This window comes from Dipodomys merriami, unplaced genomic scaffold, assembly GCF_024711535.1.
Source record: "Dipodomys merriami isolate MVZ:Mamm:240054 unplaced genomic scaffold, mDipMer1.0.p SCAF_11, whole genome shotgun sequence".
Lineage (NCBI taxonomy): Eukaryota > Metazoa > Chordata > Mammalia > Rodentia > Heteromyidae > Dipodomys > Dipodomys merriami.
This window is the reverse complement of record NW_027202382.1, coordinates 11,597,847-11,618,882: the sequence shown is the minus strand read 5'-3', so window position 1 is coordinate 11,618,882 and position 21,036 is coordinate 11,597,847.

Here is a 21,036-nt window from a genome sequence, read left to right as displayed (position 1 = left end):
TTCAACTCAACAAAATGACTGTTTCAAACAAGGTCTCACATAAGCTTTGTCAGTCTTCATTGACAATTAAGCCATTTTAGATGTCACCACTGACCCCCAGCCAATAGCAATTTTAAAACATTACTGATTATAAGATAAAATATATGTTTAGAAAAGTAAAAATGTGGAAACTAATGTGTGCTTTTTGACTGAATTTATTATGGTTGATCATCCTTCAGCTTAAACCCAACAATGCTAATGTTAGCCCCAAATCTTTCATCTAATTTTAATATTAATCCTAAAGCTTTATCAACTCTAAGCTGATACCTAATGTGAACCCTAATCCTAACTATAAAAATAACACCAAACCTCTCTCTAATCCACACCCTAAATCAAAACTGAAACCTAACGTAACCTAACCTTACCAAATATTAATATGTAACTCTCACCTTTCCCTTATCTTAATCAACCCTAACCATTCACCGAATGCTAAGAATGACTCTAACCACAATTATAACCCTACACCTAAAATTAACTCAAGTCTTCTAACCTTAACTCCCCAAATAACATAACTTTAAACCTAATTATTACTCTTAATTTTAACAAGCACCAAACCACTGAAAAACCCTAACACTCTTCATAATGTTAACTCAAACTTTAAGTCTAATTGTAATCTTCCCCAAAACCTATCTCTAAATCCATACAAGGCTAACCCAACCCTAACACTAAATCAAATATGATAATAGATTCTAACTGTTACCTTAATTTGTAAGCAGCCTAAATCTCTAAATAGTTTAATCGTAACCCTAATCCTAAACATAACTTTAACTCTAATCCTAACTCTAAAACTAACCCCAGTCCATGCTGTAACATATGCTCTAATCCAACCCTACTCTCACCAATAACATCTATATCTAACTTCTGTCTTTGAATTATGGTCTTTTAGATCCTACCCTTCTAAGTGGCTAGGATTAGTGGCTGGCACAAAACTTTCATAAAATCTATTCTTGTATGAAGAATTATTACAGTGGTCTAATATTTATTTTATTTCTTATGACTAGATCCAAGTGCATGGATGATATTGCCACACTTTTCTAATTCCTTTACTATAATTACAACAGGCCTATAAAGATAGCATTTGAGTATGTGCCCATGTAACTCTGACATTTTTACTACTTTATGTTTGAGGAATCAACAATATTTGAGCAACCTATCTTATGATCACATAAATGTCATTCATGAAAATTTGCAAATAAGTTATTTATTCTCACTTTCAGAGAAATCTCCATCACTCTTGGGGTCAGTCTACTACACTGAGTGGTATTTTTAGATTATGTCTGGACATCTAAGTTTTCTATAATTTTCCCAAAGGTATATTTTTGTCATAAATATTATTTGGTTCAATGAGAGAGCTTTACCATAACTTCTTTCAAAGAGAATACTTAAGTGGATAGATTCTATATATAACAGATAAAGCTGCATGGAAATAAATGTAGGATGTTGGGTGTGGTTTCTCATGCTTGCAATCCTAGCTACTCAGTAAGCTGAGATCTGAGGATCCTGGTTCAAAACCAGCCAGGACAGGAAAGTCCATGAGACTCTTATCTCCAACGAACCACTCAGGAAACCTGAAGTGGCACAGTGGCTCAAGTGGTAGAGTGCTAGACTTGAGCTGAAGAGCTGAGGGACAGCGTTCAGGCCCAGAGTTCAAGCCTCACAACTGACAAAAAAGAAAAGATATGTAGGTTTGTTTTTTTAAATCAGGAGTTTTCTTTTTTCACGTTTAGGAAACAATGGACACATATAATCATTTAGCTCTTGGAAGATGAATATATATCATATGAGGAGAAGAAATGAAGTACATACAAAATTCAAACCTCAGAAGTCACTTGGTCAGAAGGACCTCACAAAGTCTTAAAATCTGTTCCTTGAGAAAGCAGATGGGATTTCCGTATGCTAGCGGTTAATAACATACGCAGGTTAAAATTGGTTTGACATTTTACCTTAATTTATCTTAATGAAGTTAAACATAATACCTTGCATATTAATGGAATTTATTTTTCATAGGTCTTTTGCTCATGTCATACAAATACCTTCTCTGTGTAATATAAATTACACTTGAAATTTTTATCATCTACTAGCTATAAATTATTCATATAACAATATAAGATTAATCAGTAGCTATGGTCAGTTACTAATCTATGTATTAATTAGTGCAAAATAATTTGCTAAATCTAAGGATGTCTGAGTATGGCTTTCTGTGTACATGTCTAAGAAGATCCCCAAAGATTGTTATAATAACAGTGATTTCTGGAAGGGATTCAGGCATTGGTTATCAATTTATCTTACAATAAGAAGAATTGACAGTAATAATAATAATAATTTAATCTTCTGCAGGAGAAAAAGTGGTCTGTGGAAATTAAGTGACTTGTTATATTCTCCAAATTGATTGAGATTTCAAATTATATAAAGGTATAGGGGCAATAGCATAAATAAAAATATAAATACCAGAATGTCATGAGATGGATGTTTCCTGAATCACTTTAAAAATAAAATTGTGAATTGAAACACAGAAACACTAATTGCTCAAAGGCTATAAAATCATGTCAAATAATCCATTTAATGCAAAATATTGCTTAAATTGGAACTGAAAATAATTGTGAGTTTTTTTGTTATGAGTTTAAAGGATTTGGAAAAGAAAGAAGAAAGTGTGGAATTGGGTGGATGCCTAATTATACCATTATTTTGATAGATTCAGACTTTTATGTGGTCCTATAGGCATTTGTTCTATATGAACAGAACACCATTACAGTCAATTGCCACTGTAGATTCAATGATAACCAATTATATTTCACTCTCTTTGAACTGTTCCTTGGAAAATCTTAGTGACAAAGTAACCTGTTCTCTTCTTGGCCAGCAAGAATGCACCACTCAAAAAAGTATGCCATATTTTATTTTAAAATAGCATTTAAAATAGAACTTTTCATCTAAGAATAAAATTTATGTTCTTTTTCTATGATTTCCTGCACCTTGTCCATTGTACAATAGTGATTTCCCTTTAACACAATTGTATGTATGGTTTTACTGTAATTTTTAGTGCATTCTCCTTTATCTTTATATGATTTACTCCCATTAAATCCTACATTCATTTGTTACAGATATTCTGCTATTCATGCAGATAGCATTTCAGAGCCTTAGGTCTAAACTTTCCACTAAGAAATAAATATAATGTTTTGCAGATTACTAATGGATCATACAGTAGAATGATGAATGCTGTTCTCTGAAGGATTCAGCCTTCTACAATTAAGAACACACAAGTTGAGTTGCTCTCTCCCACTTTGACCATTTTTCCTTTGATAGTCATAGTGTCATGTTTCAATTTTTCTTTCTATTGCCTGAGGAAAGGTTTAAGTCATATAACAGAGTTGTAAGCTTTAAATAATACGCTTTATTCCCTCTAAGAGATTTATAATATTGCAGGTAGTCCTGTGGATACTTTATTAGATATAAAGCAAGATTTCTATGATGACTGTTATTTCATGTATCCTGACTAGAGGCATAGAAATTAGATATTGAGAACAGATGAGCCCTTGATAATATCTTCATGACATTCCTAGAAATCATCAGTGATTTCCCATTCTTATATGCCCCACCTAATAAAACTATTTTTGTTCTAATCAAGAAATCACCCCAGAAGTATTAAGTTTCATGCTTTCAGTTTATTCTTTCTACAGATCACATGCATGTTTCCTATTGGTGACACTGTCACCATTACAGTATCTTTTTTCAAAATTTAAATCTTATGTTTATTTAATTCTTTTTTTATTGTAAAGATGATACACAGAGGGGTTACAGTTACATAAGTAAGGTAATGAGTACATTTCTTTTTGAAGAGTGTTACCCTTCTCTCATTTTCTTTAACTGCCTGCACCCTGACTGCCCTCCCCCACCCAAATTGCAAAGTTCATTTCCAGCTTAGTGTCTAGTGAGTATCGATGTTGCATTGGTTCACCCTTTGTCCTGCTGTTTCTGTGATTCCCCTTCCCTTCTTTCTGCAAGTCAGATAAACTTATATATAAGACAAAGGGTACCGAAATAAAAACCAGTGACAACAGGGCATAAATCAAAGGGGAAACCAAGAAAGAAAAAAGAAATAACTGCAAACAGTACATTATAGAAACCCCTCGTTTCCATTTCTTGGTGTTTATTATAATAAGCTTCATTTTATATGGTCATATGCTCCTAGCTATTAAGCAATTGTGATCCTCTGCTAAAAATATCATCAATTTATGGCGCATTTATTTTAAACTGTTTAGGAAAGATCAGAAGAGCATATCATTCTTGCCCATATGGAAGTCATTATGTCCCTTATGTGTCCCCCACTGAGTCTGATTAGGAACTGGGTTAGTCTGAATATGTTGTTAATGCCATAGTACCATATACTGGCTGAGTTATAAAAGAAAGAAGTGTACTCCCAATATACATTTTAGAAAGGTTGCTTTTGATGATGATTGAGTTCTTGTGTGTATGCATGTCTGCCCTAATCCCACTTCTTCTTAGAAAGGCATTTTTAGGGTAGAGTCTCAACTTTATCAAATCCTAATCACCATTCGGAGACTTTTCCTCAAACATCACACACAAGATGAATTTCCATTCTGTTAATACCTCACAGTAAACACTAAATTTCAACACCACAAAAGCCTGGAGGACACAGAAGTCATATCCAAAACATACCAGAAGCAATGCTATCTTTTGAGTTCCTATGTTCCATCATTTTCATAAGTACTATGGTAGGCTGAGGAGTAAATTAGTAAGGTTTATAGGATATAACATACTGTTTCATGGTTACACAAAAAGCATGGAAACGATTTAATGAAAATTTTCATAAACCATCATGTTTAATAACTAAATCACATTCCTTGGACAAATACTTGCATTTGTCAACATGGGTAACAATATGTGAATGGGCACTTTAACAACAGTTTCATTAGCAGGTTTTTTTTTGAGGGAGGGGGGTCGGGTCGTGGGGCCTGTACTCTGGGCCTGAGTGTTGTCCCTCAGCTCTTCAGCTCAAGGCTAGCGCTCTACCACTTGAGCCACAGTGCCACTTCTGGCTTTTTTTTTTCTTTTTGCATATGTGGTGCTGGGGAATCGAACCCAGGGCCTCATGCATGCAAGGCAAGAGCTCTACCACTGAGCCACCTTCCCAGCCCTCATTAGCAGGTTTATTAAAGTATAATTTTATTTTATTTTACTTTAATTAATTAACTAATTAATTAATTTTGGGGGGGGGTCTGGTCGTGGGGCCTGAACTCTGGGCCTGGGCACTGTCCCTCAGCTCTTCAGCTCAAGGCTAGCACTCTACCACTTGAGCCACAGCGCCACTTCCGGCTTTTTTCTTTTTGCTTATGTAGTGCTGAGGAATCGAACCCAGGGCCTCAGGCATGCAAGGCAAGTGCTCTAAACTACTGAGCCACCTTCCCAGCCCTAATTAATTAATTTTTTTGTCAGTCATGGGGGCTTGAACTCTGGGCATGGGTGCTGTCCCTCAGCTCTTTCACTCAAGGCAAGTTCTCTTGAGCCACAGCGCCACTTCCAGTTTTCTGAGTGGTTTATTGGAGATAAGATTCTCATGGACTTTCCTGCCTGGGCTGGCTTTGAACCACGATCCTCAGATCTCAGCCTCCTGAGTAGCTAGCATTACAGGCGTGAGCCATCAGCGCCCAGCCTTAAAGTACAATTTAAAAAACACATATTTGTTCTTCTCACCTCATCCCAGTTAGAATGGCTATAATCAAGAAATCTAATAACAACACATGCTGGAGGAGATGTGGCCAAAAATGGGAGTATAAACTTGTTTAACCACTCTGGAAAGCAGTATGGAGGTCCCTCAAAAGACTGCACAGAGAGCTCCCCTATAACCCAGCAATCCCACTTCTGGGCATCTACCCAAATGATCACAAAGAAGGCCATAATAAAGCCACCAGTATAACTATGTTTATTGCAACATTATTCACCATAGATAAGTTATGGAACCAACCCAGATGTCCCTCAGTAGATGAATGTTATACATTTATAATATATAATATATATGAATTATAAACTCATATATAGGTGGATATAGATTATATACAATATAACATATTATATAATATATATATGTATATATGAATTCTATGCCTCCATCAAAGAGAATGATACCACCTCATTTGTTAGGAAATAGAAAGACTTGGAAAAAATTATATTGTTAAGTAAGCCAGACCCAAAGAAACATATGTTTTATAGTTTCCTTTATTTGAAATAACTAGCATATTGGTTCTCAGTATAATCTCGGGTCTGCAGCCACAAGAAATAGTAGTCTATCAATACATTGAATGAAAAATCAGGTCTTTCCCCCCTACGATACCATAATTAAAAATAGACTACCGACTTCTTGTTTTATACAATCCCACTTTAGTAGGTATCCTATCGTTTGCATTAGTCTGCAGTGTTGTGGGAGTGGAAGAGAGTGTGTAGCTTGAAAGACTGATACAACCCAGGAGTTACCAGAAAGGAAGGCGATCACCAATGATCACTATCTGTAAAAGATCTGCTCAGGATACTTAAAATTAAATGCCCACAATATTTCAAGTCATCAAAGATTAGAAAGAACTGCAACAATCTTTTACCTAAATACCACAGGTACCTACAGTGTGTGAATACAGTATGCACAAAGGGAAAGTTAAAGGTCTTGGGTTAGTATCTATAGTTTGGAGAACATCCCTGTGATAAATTTATCAATCCTGCTGTGATGCATTTAAGCCACTTGTGAATAAGAGAGATTCCCTCTTAATGCATGGCAATATCACCCGGCATATCGGGTGCTGTTGCTTAATTTAGTTAATCTATTTTAATCCATCAAATTTGAATATTCATTAAAACATGTCAACAAAATAAAATGCAAATAGATAAGAAGGCAATTTGGAAAGGTGCTAATAAATGGATGACACTGGAAAAAAATAGCATAAAATGTATGAAACTCAGCTTAGATCCAGTTAAGACCTTTACTAAGAGTTTCAGCTTTATTATCTCAAGGTATTTCAATGTTCCAGATTATACAAGTGTATTTATTTAGATTTCTGTTTTCTCCTTGGAATCTGTGTTAATATCTATAGTACATGATGCCTTCAGGAAGAATCTTTTATCATTATGGTTTATAATTATGCAGAAAGCACTCAGGTTTATGTCTCTCTATTTGATCATTTAATTTGGGCAGCAGGTGATCTGATTCTTTGTCTATCCACAGTGACTAATTGAATGTCAAAAATGTTTTAAATTAAATTCTGACAAAGATGAAATGCTTTGTAGAGAAATCCAAATGTTTGTTAAGCTCCATGTCTTCTTTTTCATGGCCTCTTAATGACTGCAGGATTGAATCTGTTTTCCCAGAGAAGTTGGTGTTCTAGCTAAGATTCTACAGTGGAATGCTATGCTTCCATCAGAAAGAATGACACTGCCTCATTCTCAAGGAACTGGAAAAACTTGGGGAAAAAATCATAGTAAGTGAAGTAAGCCAGTCCCAAAGAAACATAGCTATGTTCATATGGCCATATCAAATAATGTAATCAAAATCAACTCCAAGATATGGAAACAAGAGGGTTTTTCATGTATTGTGTGAAGTTATTTCTTTTTTTCTTTCATATTTTTTCTTCTGTTTTATCCTCTGTTTTCACTGTTTTTGATTTTGGTACCATGTATCTTGTATATATGTTTATCTGATTTGGGGAAGGGAAGGGAAATAACTATGTTGGAGATGGGCTTTACAATTTGAGGGGAGAGAAAATAGGAGAAAATGGGGGGGAGGTTGGGTAACAATATTCATCAAGAACATTACCTTACTTATTTAACTGTATCTCCTCTGCACATTACCCTTACTATAAAATTAAATTAAATTAAAAAATAGATTCTATGAGGGGAGCCTTCAGGTACATGAATACTATCTATGTTTTTTCCTGCCCTTTTCAATTCATTGTGAGTGGAAGATAAAGAAAAGCAACAAAGTCTTTCTGGTAAATGACATGATTGAATTGTATCAATATTTGTTTCCTTTCCTTTAATAGCTATCGGTGAGAAATATGGGTAGTTAGTGAATTCAAAATGACACTACAAAGCAGATTTTGGTAAGCCTTAAGCATAATATCCCTCCGATATACTAAATAAATCACATAGTATAGCACAATAGGAAATATTCAATAGATTTATTGTATGTGGCTTGCAACTATACTCACTTCTTGTTTTAGACTTAGCAGGGATCCTTAGGAAAAGGAAATACAGAATAAAATTCCAACATTACAAGGGAAAAGTTCTGGTTTACAAACCAAACTGTATCTTCAGATCAGGAATGGTTTGGGTTTCAATTCTACTACTTACTTTTTGAGGGACACAGGAGAAGTATTAAATCATCACCTTTTATTTTTATGTTCATCATTTGGAGCTTTTGTTATGTTCAATAATTCAATCAGCAAGTATTTATTATGTCCTACCATACTTTAGTCATAAACTATCTTTGGAGAACAAATAATCTACCAGACTGAGAAACTTCCTGTGTTTGCAGACCTTAACTTCTAGTAGGATAAATAATAGAATAAAGTTAGTTACCTAAAATAAGATTGGGAGAAAGGATATGAAGGGTGATTTTTGTGTTTGATATGCGCATTTCTAACTCTCCTCAATCATTCAATCAAACAGCAACAGACATTGTCAAATCAATCATGTATGGAAGCATAACATATTTTCATTTTTTGTTATTGCTGAAATAAATAATAGTGACTTCAGATGTGTATTTCTCTTCCTCTTCCAACTCCTCCAGCTTTCCCTCCTCTTCTCTCCTCCATTCCACCTTTCATCTGCCTTCTTCTCTTTCTTCTTTTTCATCCTCATCTTTGTCTTCATCTTTGTCTTCATTTTCAACTTTGTGTTCTATGGTTCTGAGATCAAATGAAGATCCTGGCCATCCTGGCTAGGCAAACACTCTATCACAGAACACATCTCAAGTCCCATAATTTTATATTTTTCAGAGACAGAACCGCATGTGCTATTCAACCAGGAGAGTAAATATTAAAGATAAGCGTGAATTCTTTGTTATCGCAATACACATAGGCAGGGTCTAACACCTGAAAGACAAGAGAAAATTCCAAATCCCTGTAACAGACAGCTTGAATTCTAGATGTGTCATAATGGTTTTCATGCATCCTCCTGGTTTTCTTCATCTGCTTTTGTATCACTGATGTTCCCAAGATGTACAGTTCTGCTTCCCTGAGATTCTGTGCACCTGATGGCTGCTTAAGATGATAATTATGTATCTCCTCCCTCCCCCGGATATGCTAAACAGTGCCTACATTCTTGTTCATTGTGGGAGTTACAAGAATTACATTGGTGTAGGAAAAAAATAAACTTCAAACTATCTATTTTAATTCTTAAGGAATTTCAATGCTCTTTCAACATTCTCATTGAATTAAAAAAATACCAGTAAATGGCCATCCACACAGTTATCATCAAGGTAATTCTCTCCCCAAGAATGAGTATCCTTAAGCTGGATCTGTACCTAGTCCAGGCATGTAAATCGTTTTCTAAAGGAATAGAGTTGTTGCAAGCCTAGACACTTTAACATTGTTAAATACAATGTACATTATACTTGAGGACGTCATAACGTAACAGACATAAAAGAAGAATTCTAGGTTATATGGAATTATTCAGGCAGAATTGGCAACTTTCATGAAACTGGTTATTTCTTAGAAATTTGGAATGTCATTCTTTTTATGTATAGCATTTATGCCTTTTAAAGGGAAAGTCAGTCCATTGTTGAACAAATTTCTGTAACAAGAGAATTTCAGATTTCTTGTGAAATTATTGCTATGAGCAGTAATGATTTTGTTGGTCTTGGTGATATGGATTATCTCCAAATTATTGTCTTGTAAATGCATGTTTAATTTTATATGGATTATACATTAATAGTTGTATCTTCAATTTTGCTGTTAATGTGGGTTTGTCCTCTTGTTTCTACCTTTTAACATATACTTTATGTGTTAAAAAGTTGTCAACTTTGCATAAAATTTAAATTTCAGAGAGACTTAAATCTCTACATGATTGACTTTTTGGTTCTTTTTTGGTTCTAATTGTATTGACTACATATTCCAGGAAAATAGTGACCCATATTAATAATTAAGAGAATTGTTATTTTTTGCAATGTTATTAGTACTTCTTGTTACTAAAAAGGCATCTGAATTAAAATATTGTTATGTTTAAGTATTCATTGTATTCTTTGTTTCCTGGGAAATTTTAAATGGAGAATGGATTTATGTTTGTGAGCTACATCAAATACATGATATGATTTATGTACTTTATGCTGTCCTATTAATATGACTATCTGCATTATGGCATTTTTTGTACTGAAACATATGTAGAATTCAGATTAAACTTAACCAATGGGATTAGCTTTAGTTTTCTCCCATTGCATAACACTGCAATAAAATAATTTTACATACGTTTCCAAATTTAAGTTAACTATGAGAGTGTTTATTTCTCTGGAATATACTTTTACAAATCTTGGAGGACTAGAAGTAGAATATATGAGGCCTTAGCTTCAATCTCTATGATAGAAAAAAAGTATTTGGAAATTAAAGTTTCTTAGATTCTGTAGAATTTCTCCTATGAAACTGTACATACCTGGTCAATACAGAATTATTTACACTTTGTATTTAATATGTAACTTATATACCTGTAGCTATTTGAAAGTTAATTTATGCAATCATAATTTCTTAGGAAACAATCATTCGTTTAACTTTCTCAAACTTTGCTAATTCCATTTGTAAATGAGAAGATTAGTTCTTTCCACAAACTTTCAGGTACATAATTGTAACTGGCATAACTTCATTGTTTATTTTTCTATCTAGGTGCTAAGTTTTCTAATTAATGAAGATATCTGAATAATTCTTCCACTAGCTTACTTTATGATATTTCCTGGTTTTCAGCAGTAGTAAATTTCCTCTTTCAGCTATAAATAAATTTACATTATGCGTTGTTTATTTTAATGTTTATTTTATATGATTTTACATTTATTTTAAGTAATAGAAATTTTATATGTATATCCCTGTATTCCGCTCTAAAAAAATATTTCCTATAGTATTTTAAGGTAAATTCCTTCAAATGAAGGTCAATCACTTTTCCCTTTGTGCATTAAGGCAAACTTGAGGAAGGATACACATTTTAGGGAATTATGTTGATATAAGTATACATAAGAAATTCCTCAATATTCATAGGTTTAATAAGATTTCTGAGTTACTATTATTCCAAAGAGAGTATTTTTCTGCAAAAACAATCCAGTATTTCATGTTTTTTATCAAATCACTTTAAGAAAAACTATAAAATGTAAAACTGCAAATGATTACATAACAAATTATTGGAAGACTTACTATTTTAAACTAAAATATTTGTCTTGTTTCTTTCATTCCTTTGAAGAATGACTGATAATAAAGAGACATTATTTTGGCTTTATTATTAGTTTTAATCTTTACAAGAGATAGAACAGATTGTATTCAGCTGATAACTTGAATTTCGAAATGTAGAATGATTAATGAGTGAATAGGGTAGGACTGAAAAGAAATTTTAGCTTAGAGTTGTGTGCTCCTTATTTACATTATAACAATGAAGGGAAATATTATCTCAGTCTAAAGCAACAAGCTCTGCATGGTGTCATCCCCTTTACACCCTCTTAGCTGTCAGTAACTTTCTGTCTGAGGGTTTGGAGGCCCCAGGAAGGGTCATTTCCAGCAGAGTTAGGCCTGTAGGCATTTGGTACAGCTGGTCCTAATCCTCTCTGCCTTATCACCACAGGGAACAGATTCCCTTGCCTTCATTCCTCTCCTTCACAAAATCCCTTCTCCTGCTTTGAAGAAAACAGGGTAGACACCTGAAAAAGTCACATGTAAGACCCTTAAATGGTCTCTCAAACATTTCTAAAATAATCATTTCAGCACATGTTCTCTGTGGTTGAGTATAAGAAGAACAACTTATTAATAGGATAAAAGTGTGGTCTTTTGACTCTCACTTCACTAGGCTAATAACTTGTAAATAAATAATTTTCCATTTCTGTGGATCCTGGGTGCCTCATCTGGGAGTGAGCTTTGTACTTACTTTACAGAATTACATCAGATAATTCTGTAAAGTGCTGTGCACATAAAATTCCAAATTTACAGGTTAGGAGGTTAACTTATAAAAGTATTTTCACCACCAAATTCTTATCCATACTTCTCATTTTAGGCTCTGTTAGCTAAGCATAAAATCTTATATGGAGAGTGTCTTGCCTTGTAGACTTGGCCAACAGATTTTCTGAAGTGATGACGTCCCTATCAGTTCCTCCTAGAAAGTAACAGTTCACAATCCTTTATTGTAGGCACAAATATAAGCTGCCTTTCCTGAATTTCTACCATGTAGGCTGTGGTTAAGTTAATTTGTTGTGGGAAAAGGAGATGAACTGACTTACTGGTGCCTGTCAGCAACACAGCTTTTGCTTGTGTGCTGACCACTGATAACACTGACTAACCAGGTGAAGAAAGATTCATTTTCCGTTTATCTAGAGGTCACCAAATGTTTTGATGTTCACTAAAACATCTGTGAAGTGAAAGAAATTGTCATTCCAGTGTGTTCCTTCTAGATTATCTTTAAAATTTACATATTTCCATTCTGCTTTTTACAGTTTTTTAATGTTAGCTCTTCAAACTAGATTGCTATGCTAGGTTTTCTGTCTCTGTTTCTGACTATATAACAAACATAAGAAATACATTTTCAAATTAACTTGTATTTATTTAACTTTCCTAATTATTGTACAGGGAAAGCTACTACTGTATGCTGGAGTAGCTTGTATTAAAATGGTAATATATATATACATATATATATATATATATATATATATATAATTTCCTCTGGAATTCTACATCAAGAGCTGAAATACTCCAAAATAAAACTCAAAACTCCATCTAGTGGTGCAATATTCAGATAAAGGTTATTAAAGTTTGATTCAAATTGTCTAATATAATGATGTTAGTGATAAATTTAGAATTCTCTCTAAATAAATGTCTCTACTTAAACCTAGATCTGGTATACTGTCAAATCTCCCAAATATTATGGATTTTTTAAAACATGAAAATAAGTTTTACCTTTATAATATTGTCTACTATAAAAAAATGCCCTCAAGCTAAGGGGGGGGATAAGAATATAATCTATCACAATGCATGTAGTGTAGCTTAACTTAAGGAAGATTCATTAGCTTTGGGATCCCATGATCCTTGTTATTCACTCAACTGTAAAAGAATTGGATAAAAATATCTTAACTTTGGCACCAATTAAGATGAGCTTTAAACTTATCTATATTCATAGAAATATACTCTGGTCTGCCATCTTCCTACTGGTGCTTTTCTGTGGCATGGGGACTCAGGAAGTGTGGGTAATAAACAGAATTTCACATTTTATATATATATATATACATATATGTTAATAAATTAAAGTATTTAATGAAAAGGAATGCTGGACTCACTCCATTTTCATGTAGCTGAGAATCACTTTTACAGGAAGTGAAGAAACTAAAGTAGTTTTGAATTATCTGAGTTGCTTAAGAACACTGACATGATTTAAAGTATCATTATATTTCTGTACAATCAGATAAGAAATAGAAAGTGATCCATTAAATTGATTTCTAGTGTGTAGTCCCTATATTTGCTGTCAATTCTCATTAAATAAGCAATTTTAATGGTACATTGACAACATGACAGAAATAACTCTTTTCATTTCTTAATGACAACTCTCTTCCATCTTGAAGAAAATGAATGCATATAAGCAAAAATTTGCATGCTAAAAGGGATTTGAGGATAATGAATAAGAGAAAGAGAAAATAATGTTGGGGAAAATCTGCAATTCTTCATATTAATGTTGTGCTCTATTACCCTCATACAGCAAATTGAAAACATAAAAATAAATATTAAAGTGTCTTCATCCTAATATGAAATGACAAAGCTAAAGAAAAGATTTGGCTTTATTATAAGCATCAACTTTGATCACTAAAATCAATCCATGATAGCTCCGTAATGTTTGTCATTTTCAAAAGTCTGCAGTATACCATGTATTCCTATAGAGCCCACAGGGTTAAAAAATAAGCTGAACTCTTCTCTTTGTCTCTGAATTTAAAAAGCTTGAGAATATAATTTTTTCTTCAGACAAACACTTTTGACATTACATGACATCTATATTTAAGTAACCAAAGTATTATTTAAGCAACTAAATATTAGTCATTTCTGAATTATTGGCTACCTATTAGTACATTATGTGTATGTCAATGTGTTCATGTTTTATTTATGGGTTTTTTTCCAGCCATGTTTAAGGATTATTGATTTATCCTAACATTATTAAAGTCTCATTTTCACTTATTGTCTTAAGCTTTGTTTATTTGTCAAGCAAAGTGAATACATTGTAATTTTGAATTACTCAAGGTATAAATAATCCTTTTATGTAAGGATTTCATGAGTTTGTTTAGTTATTTGTTTTACTGCATAATCTCATTTTGAATCCTAAACAGGATCAGAACTATTCTGTGTGGGCTTACTTTGAAGTTATGACCCTCTTGTCTCTGCAAACCTGAGTCCTATATTACCATACCCAGTTATATTTTATGCCTTTATGTAAACATAATAAAATAACTTAATAAAATTAATTGTAATTACTCAAATATATTAATTGATGAAGCATGCCAACGTTTATCATACTAACATAGAAGTATCTTGATAAATAATTTGATTTGCCATGGTGCCAATTGCTCACACCTGTAATCCTCGCTACTTAGGAGACTGAGATCTAGGTGGTTATAATTCAAAGCTAACATGAGAAGAAATATGTAAAACTCTACCTCCAGTTAACTAGCAAAAGCATGGTATGACTAGAGACATGACTCAAGTGGTAAGGCACTGGCCAAGAATAAGAAAGAGAAAAGATTGCAAGAAAACCTGAGTTAAATCTCCAGAACTAGCATAAATATTAATAAAAGTAGATACATCTTTTGCCACTCTACATTATTAAATAATAAACCTACTAGAAAATGCTGAAAATTATGTAAAATTGTACTGAAAAATTTTTGTCCTCCCCATAGAGTCTATCATACTTAAATTACTTCATTTGTAAGCCCTTGCTTACTAACCAATGCAGTTACTTACAGATTTAGAGGAACATTCTAGCTGCCACAAATGAGGGAAACCATCAACCTATGTTTCTCTAGGCCTGGCTTACTTCATTAAATATAATTATTTTGCAAATCATTTCACATTCTTACAAATGGTACAGTACCATTCTTTCTGAAGCCCAAGAGAATTCCCTTGTGTATGCATACTCATCCATTAGGGTCATCTGGGATGATTCCATATCTTATCTGTGGTAAATAATGCTGCAAAGTACATGGTTGTGGCAGTAGCTTTAGTATAGCCTTGTTTGTGCTCAGATAGTATAAATCTTTAGAAAGTCTAAGTCAAAGCCCAGTAAAATAAGTACCAGGAAATGGGTACTTAGAAGAGGGAAAGATGAGGCCAAGGGGAGAGGGGTAGAAGAATGAAGGAGAGAATGCAGGCAAGAATTCATTGTATCGATCACAGAAATGAGAAAAATAAGGGAAGGAATGTGTTGAAATGAATGAAGAAGTTGAAGATGCATTGCACACATAAACTGCTTTGTTAAATGGCAAAAAATTCAATATGTAACCTAAAATTAAGATACTTAAGAGAAGGGATGGATTGAGAGGGGTGGGTGAGAATTTTGAAAGGGGTGACATTGATCAAGATACCCTGTGGGCTGGGAAGGTGACTCAATAGTAGAGTGCTTGTCTTGCATGCATGAGGCCCTGAGTTCCATTCCTCAGCAGCATATAAGCAGAAAAAGCCGGAAGTGGCGCTGTGTCTCAAGTGGTAGAGCACTAGCCTTGAGCCTTGAGCTGAAGGACAGCACCCAGGCCCAGAGTTCAGCCCCCATGACTGAAAAAACAAACAAACAAAGATATACTGAATTCATAAATTGCTTTGTTGAATGGCAACTCCTTTTTACAACTACTTAAAGATAATAAAAAATATTGTAAAAAAGTATTAGTGATCTTTTCATTATACTGTCATTTTCTTCACCAAAATACAGTAAACCATGGTATTATTGATTTTTTAAATCAAAAGGCCACACTTGCCATTAGACATTCTTTTAATTGTCCTGGTTCCATCTCTTATTTAAAAAACATTATTTTCAGCCAGGCGCCGGTGGCTCATGCCTGTAATCCTAGCTACTCAGGAGGCTGAGATCTGAGGATCGTGGTTCAAAGCCATCCTGGGCAGGAAAGACCGTGAGCCTCTTATCTCCAATAAACCACTAGAAAAAAAATGGAAGTGGCACTGTGGCCCAAGAGGTAGAGCGCTTGCCTTGAGCTGAAGAGCACAGGGACAGCACCCAAGCCCAGAGTTCAACCCCCACGACTGACCAAAAAAACAAAACAAAACAAAAAACAGAAACAAAAAAAAAACATTTTCAATGTCAGGCTAGTTACAGTCATTGAAACAGGTGTATGGGCCTAACTGACTTTCCCCAAAAGCCATGTGCCACAACCTTCACTACAGTGATGATTATCTGGAGGTGAAATTGTGGTCTGATTCCGGGATTTGAACTCCATACCTGATGCTTTCACTCATTGGCTTGTACTCTATCAACCAAGCTACATCTCCAACTGCCAGAAGATGAATTTCTTCACACACACACACACACACACACACACACACACACACACACACACACACACACACACACACACACACACACACACGCCCCAAACCTAAAAGCTCACTACTTTCTCATTTCCATCATTTTATACTTAAGAATGGAGATATGGGAACAGACAATACCATTAGTTGTATCAGCACAACATTTGAAAAACAGTATTTGTATTGCTCTGGTGATGCAGATTCTTTGATTTGTTTTCATGGCTTTGTTGGTTTTCTGGGTCAACTTCGCTAAATTGTAATCTGTACATGAATAAACTTGAATTTTTTGCTTTCTGAAAAAAAAAAGATAATAAGAATGTGATGTTCATGATAGGATCAGTGCCTTTATAAGAACAAATAAATGAAATCTAATTTTCTCTCTTTTTCTTTCTGTCTCCAGCCAATATGGAAAAAAAAAGCAAAGAAATCACAGAGACAGAACTTAGTGGTCAGCAACTCCAGCCTAGAGTCCTCATCAGAGACCAGTCCAGGTGGTACTGAGCCCTGATACCCATTTCCAAGATTATGAAAAATGACTACTTGCTTAATCATTGGATTTATGGCATTTTGTGGAGAGACTAAATATGTGAGGCAGGTAAATACAAAAGAAATTGTTGTAAATACTTCTGGAAATATGATTTGTGCTCAACTCCACTGAGAAACTTCTTTCCCACCTCATAAAAGTTACCACTTCACCAAGAATTACAGAAGTTAAGATATATAATGGAATGTGAAGATTCCTATGGGAACAAGTTACAATTAGCAAAATGGCAACAAGTGTAGGAAGTTTCATATATAAATGTGTATTTACATAAATATTTAAATTTATAGATGCATATATATTAAATATATATACAAACTATAATTATGATGTTTATTTATATCTAATTGAAAATCAGAAAGCTAAATAATATTATGTGTAGATATATGTGTATCTAATATGTGTGTATAAATTTATATTTACAAAGCTTTAGCTGAATACAATTTATCATTTTTACTAATTATTCTGTTTTACATTATTAATGCATGTTTTTATATCTATGAAAATGGTTAACTTTTTTTTCATTTTATTGTAAAAACGCTGTACAGAGGGGTTAGTGTTACATCCCTTCCTTGTTGTCCCACTATTCCTTCCCTCCCCTTTCCCCCATTCAGTGTTTCCTGCTCCCCTTCCCCCAAGTTGTAAAGTTCATTTCCAATATACTGTCCTCTTGGTATCATTGTTGCAATGGGTCATCCTGTGTCCTTGTTTCACAATTATGTTATTCCTCCTCCTCTCCCCAGATTAGACATATGTATATACAAGATTCAGATTACCTGCCGGGCGCCGGTGGCTCACACCTGTAATCGTAGTTTACTCAGGAGGCTGAGATCTGAGGATCGCAATTCAAAGCCAGCCTGGGCAGGAAAGTCCATGAGACTCTTATCTCCAATTATCCACCAGAAAACCGGAGGTGGTGCTGTGGCTTAAGTGGTAGATTGCTCGCCTTGAGCTAAAGAGCTGAGGGACAGCACCCAGGCCTAGAGTTCAAGCCCCCCAATGGACAAAAAAAAAAAAAAAAAGAAAAGAAAGAAAAAAAAGAATCAGGGTACCAAAATCAAGTACAGTGACAACAGGGAATGTGCCATTGGGGAAAGAACATACAAAGGAAACAACAACAACAACAAAAATAAAATCACATGGTACATTTAAATCAATAACAATAAAGATAGACCTCTTGTGTCCATATCTTGGGTTGCATTTCACTTAGCATCATCTTATATGGTCATATGTACATGGCTTTTGAGCTTTTCAGCTCCTCTGATAAGATTATACTATATGTATACAAATTATTGCAAATAAGGAAATCATGGGACCTAAATTTCTTTGGGACTGGGTTACTCAGTTAATATGAATTTTTCCAAGTATTTCCATTTTTTAACAAATGGGGTAGTGTTGTTCTTTCCAAAGGAAGCATAGACCTCCATTATATATACCACTTTTTCTTGATCCATTCATCTACTGAGGAGCATCTGAGTTGGTTCCATATCTTAGCTATGGTGAATAATGCTGCAATAAACATAGTTGTGCTGGTAGATTTAGTATGGCCTTGTTTGTGATCATTTGGGTACATGTTCAGAAGTGGGATTGCTGGGTCGTAGGGGAGCTCTATGTGTATTCTTTGGGGAACCTCCATACTGACTTGGACAAGTTCACACTCCCACCAACTATGCAGTAGGGTTCCCTTTTGGCCACATCCCCTCCAGCATGTGTTGTTACTAGATTTCTTGGTTATAGCCATTCTAACTGGGGTGAGGGGGAATCTCAATATTGTTTTGATTCAGATTTTTTTTTATGGCCAGAGAAGTTGAGCATTTCTTCATGTGTCTATTGGCCATTCTTATTTCCTCTTCAAAGAAGTCTCTCTTTAAATCTTTAGCCCATTTGTTGATGGGAGCAGTTGTTTCTTTGAGGATTTGTTTTTGGGAGTTTTAATTTTTTGAGTTCTAAGTATATTTTAGATATGAGGCCCTTGTCTGTTGTATGGCTAGTGAAGATCTTCTCCCAGCCTGTAGGCTTTCTATTGATCTTACTGGCTATGTCCTTTGTCATGCAGAAGCTCTGCAGTTTCATGCAATCCCATTTGTCCAACCTTTCTTAGATTCGTTGGGTTTGTGGATCTTTCTTAAGAAAGTTTTGACCTGTGCCAAAGATTCCTAGAATTTCTCCTATTCATTCTTGTAATGTTTTCAGAGTCTCTGCTTTTACCTCAAGGTCTTTTTTTTTTTTTTTTGTGGGTCTTAGGGCTTGAACTCTGGGCCTGGGCACAGTCCCTCAGCTCTTCAGCTCAAGGCTAGTGCTCTACCATTTGAGTCACAGTGCCACTTCCTACCTTGAGGTCTTTGATCCATTTGGAGTTGATTCTGGTGCAGGGTGACATATAAAGTCCCCGAATAGCAAAAATAATCTGTAGCAGAAATAACAGTGCTGGAGGAATAACACTACCAGACTTCAAACTCTACTATAAAGCCACAGTAATCAATACAGCTTGGTACTGGCACAAGCACATGAAGACCAATGGAATAGAACTGAAGACCCAGAAATGAACCCAAAGACCTATAGCCATCTAATCTTTGATAAGGGAGAAAAAAAATAGAATGGAAAAAAGACAGTTTCTTCAGTAAATGGTGCTGGCAAAACTGTTAAACACCTGTAGGAAACTAAAATATTGTTAACACTCTGCTCATATTTTCTCAACCATTTTTAGCTATTCCATCTTCTGTCATAATTTGTCTTTCACACAGTCATCAGAATATTCAATGATTAAAGAAAGCTATGGGATAGTATGTTGATCAGCATGATCAGATAAACTGAATATCTGGAATGATGTGTATATCAATCAGCATTTAGTTATGACATATCAACCACTATGTTACAGTTATAAAATACAATATTCAACTATGAAGTCATGATCAAAATTCTTATGATTCAATAGATGTAGCCAGGAGGCTTAGCTGTTAGGATTCTTAGCTTCAAATTTGTGTTTCAGGCACATGAAATTGCCTCATGATGGCAAGTGACATGGAACATTGGGTTCTTTTCTTTTCTTTTCTTTCTTTCTTTCTTTCTTTCTTTCTTTCTTTCTTTCTTTCTTTCTTTCTTTCTTTCTTTCTTTCTTTCTTTCTTTCTTTTTTCTCTTTTTATAAATAAGTTTTTTTATTGTGAAAATACCTTACAGAGGGGTTACAATTACATGAGCAAGGTAATAAGTACATTTCTTATCAAGCATTGTTGCCTCTTCCTTTGTTTTCCCCCTATCATCCCTACACTCACCCTCCCCTGCCAAAGTTGTAAAGTTCGTTTTTCACCATAGAATTTGTACATCTAATTGTTGCAATGGGTCCACCTGTATACTTTAACTCAGGAACAAGACAAGGATGTCCACTCTCTCCACTTCTCTTCAATTTAGTATTAGAATGCCTAGCTACAGCAATAAGACAAGATGCAAACATAAAAGGGATCCAAATAGGGAAAGATGAAATAAAACTCTCCTTCTTTGCAGATGACATGATCTTGTATTTAAAAATCCCACTCTTAAATTACTTGAGCTGATTTGAAACTTTGGCAAAGTCGCAGGGTATAAAATTAACCCTCAAAAATCAATGGCTTTTCTGTATGCCAACAATGAGAAGAGCATGGCTGAAATTACAAAAGCAACTCCATTCGTAATAGCCCCCCCCAAAAAAATACCTAGGAATTAACTTAACC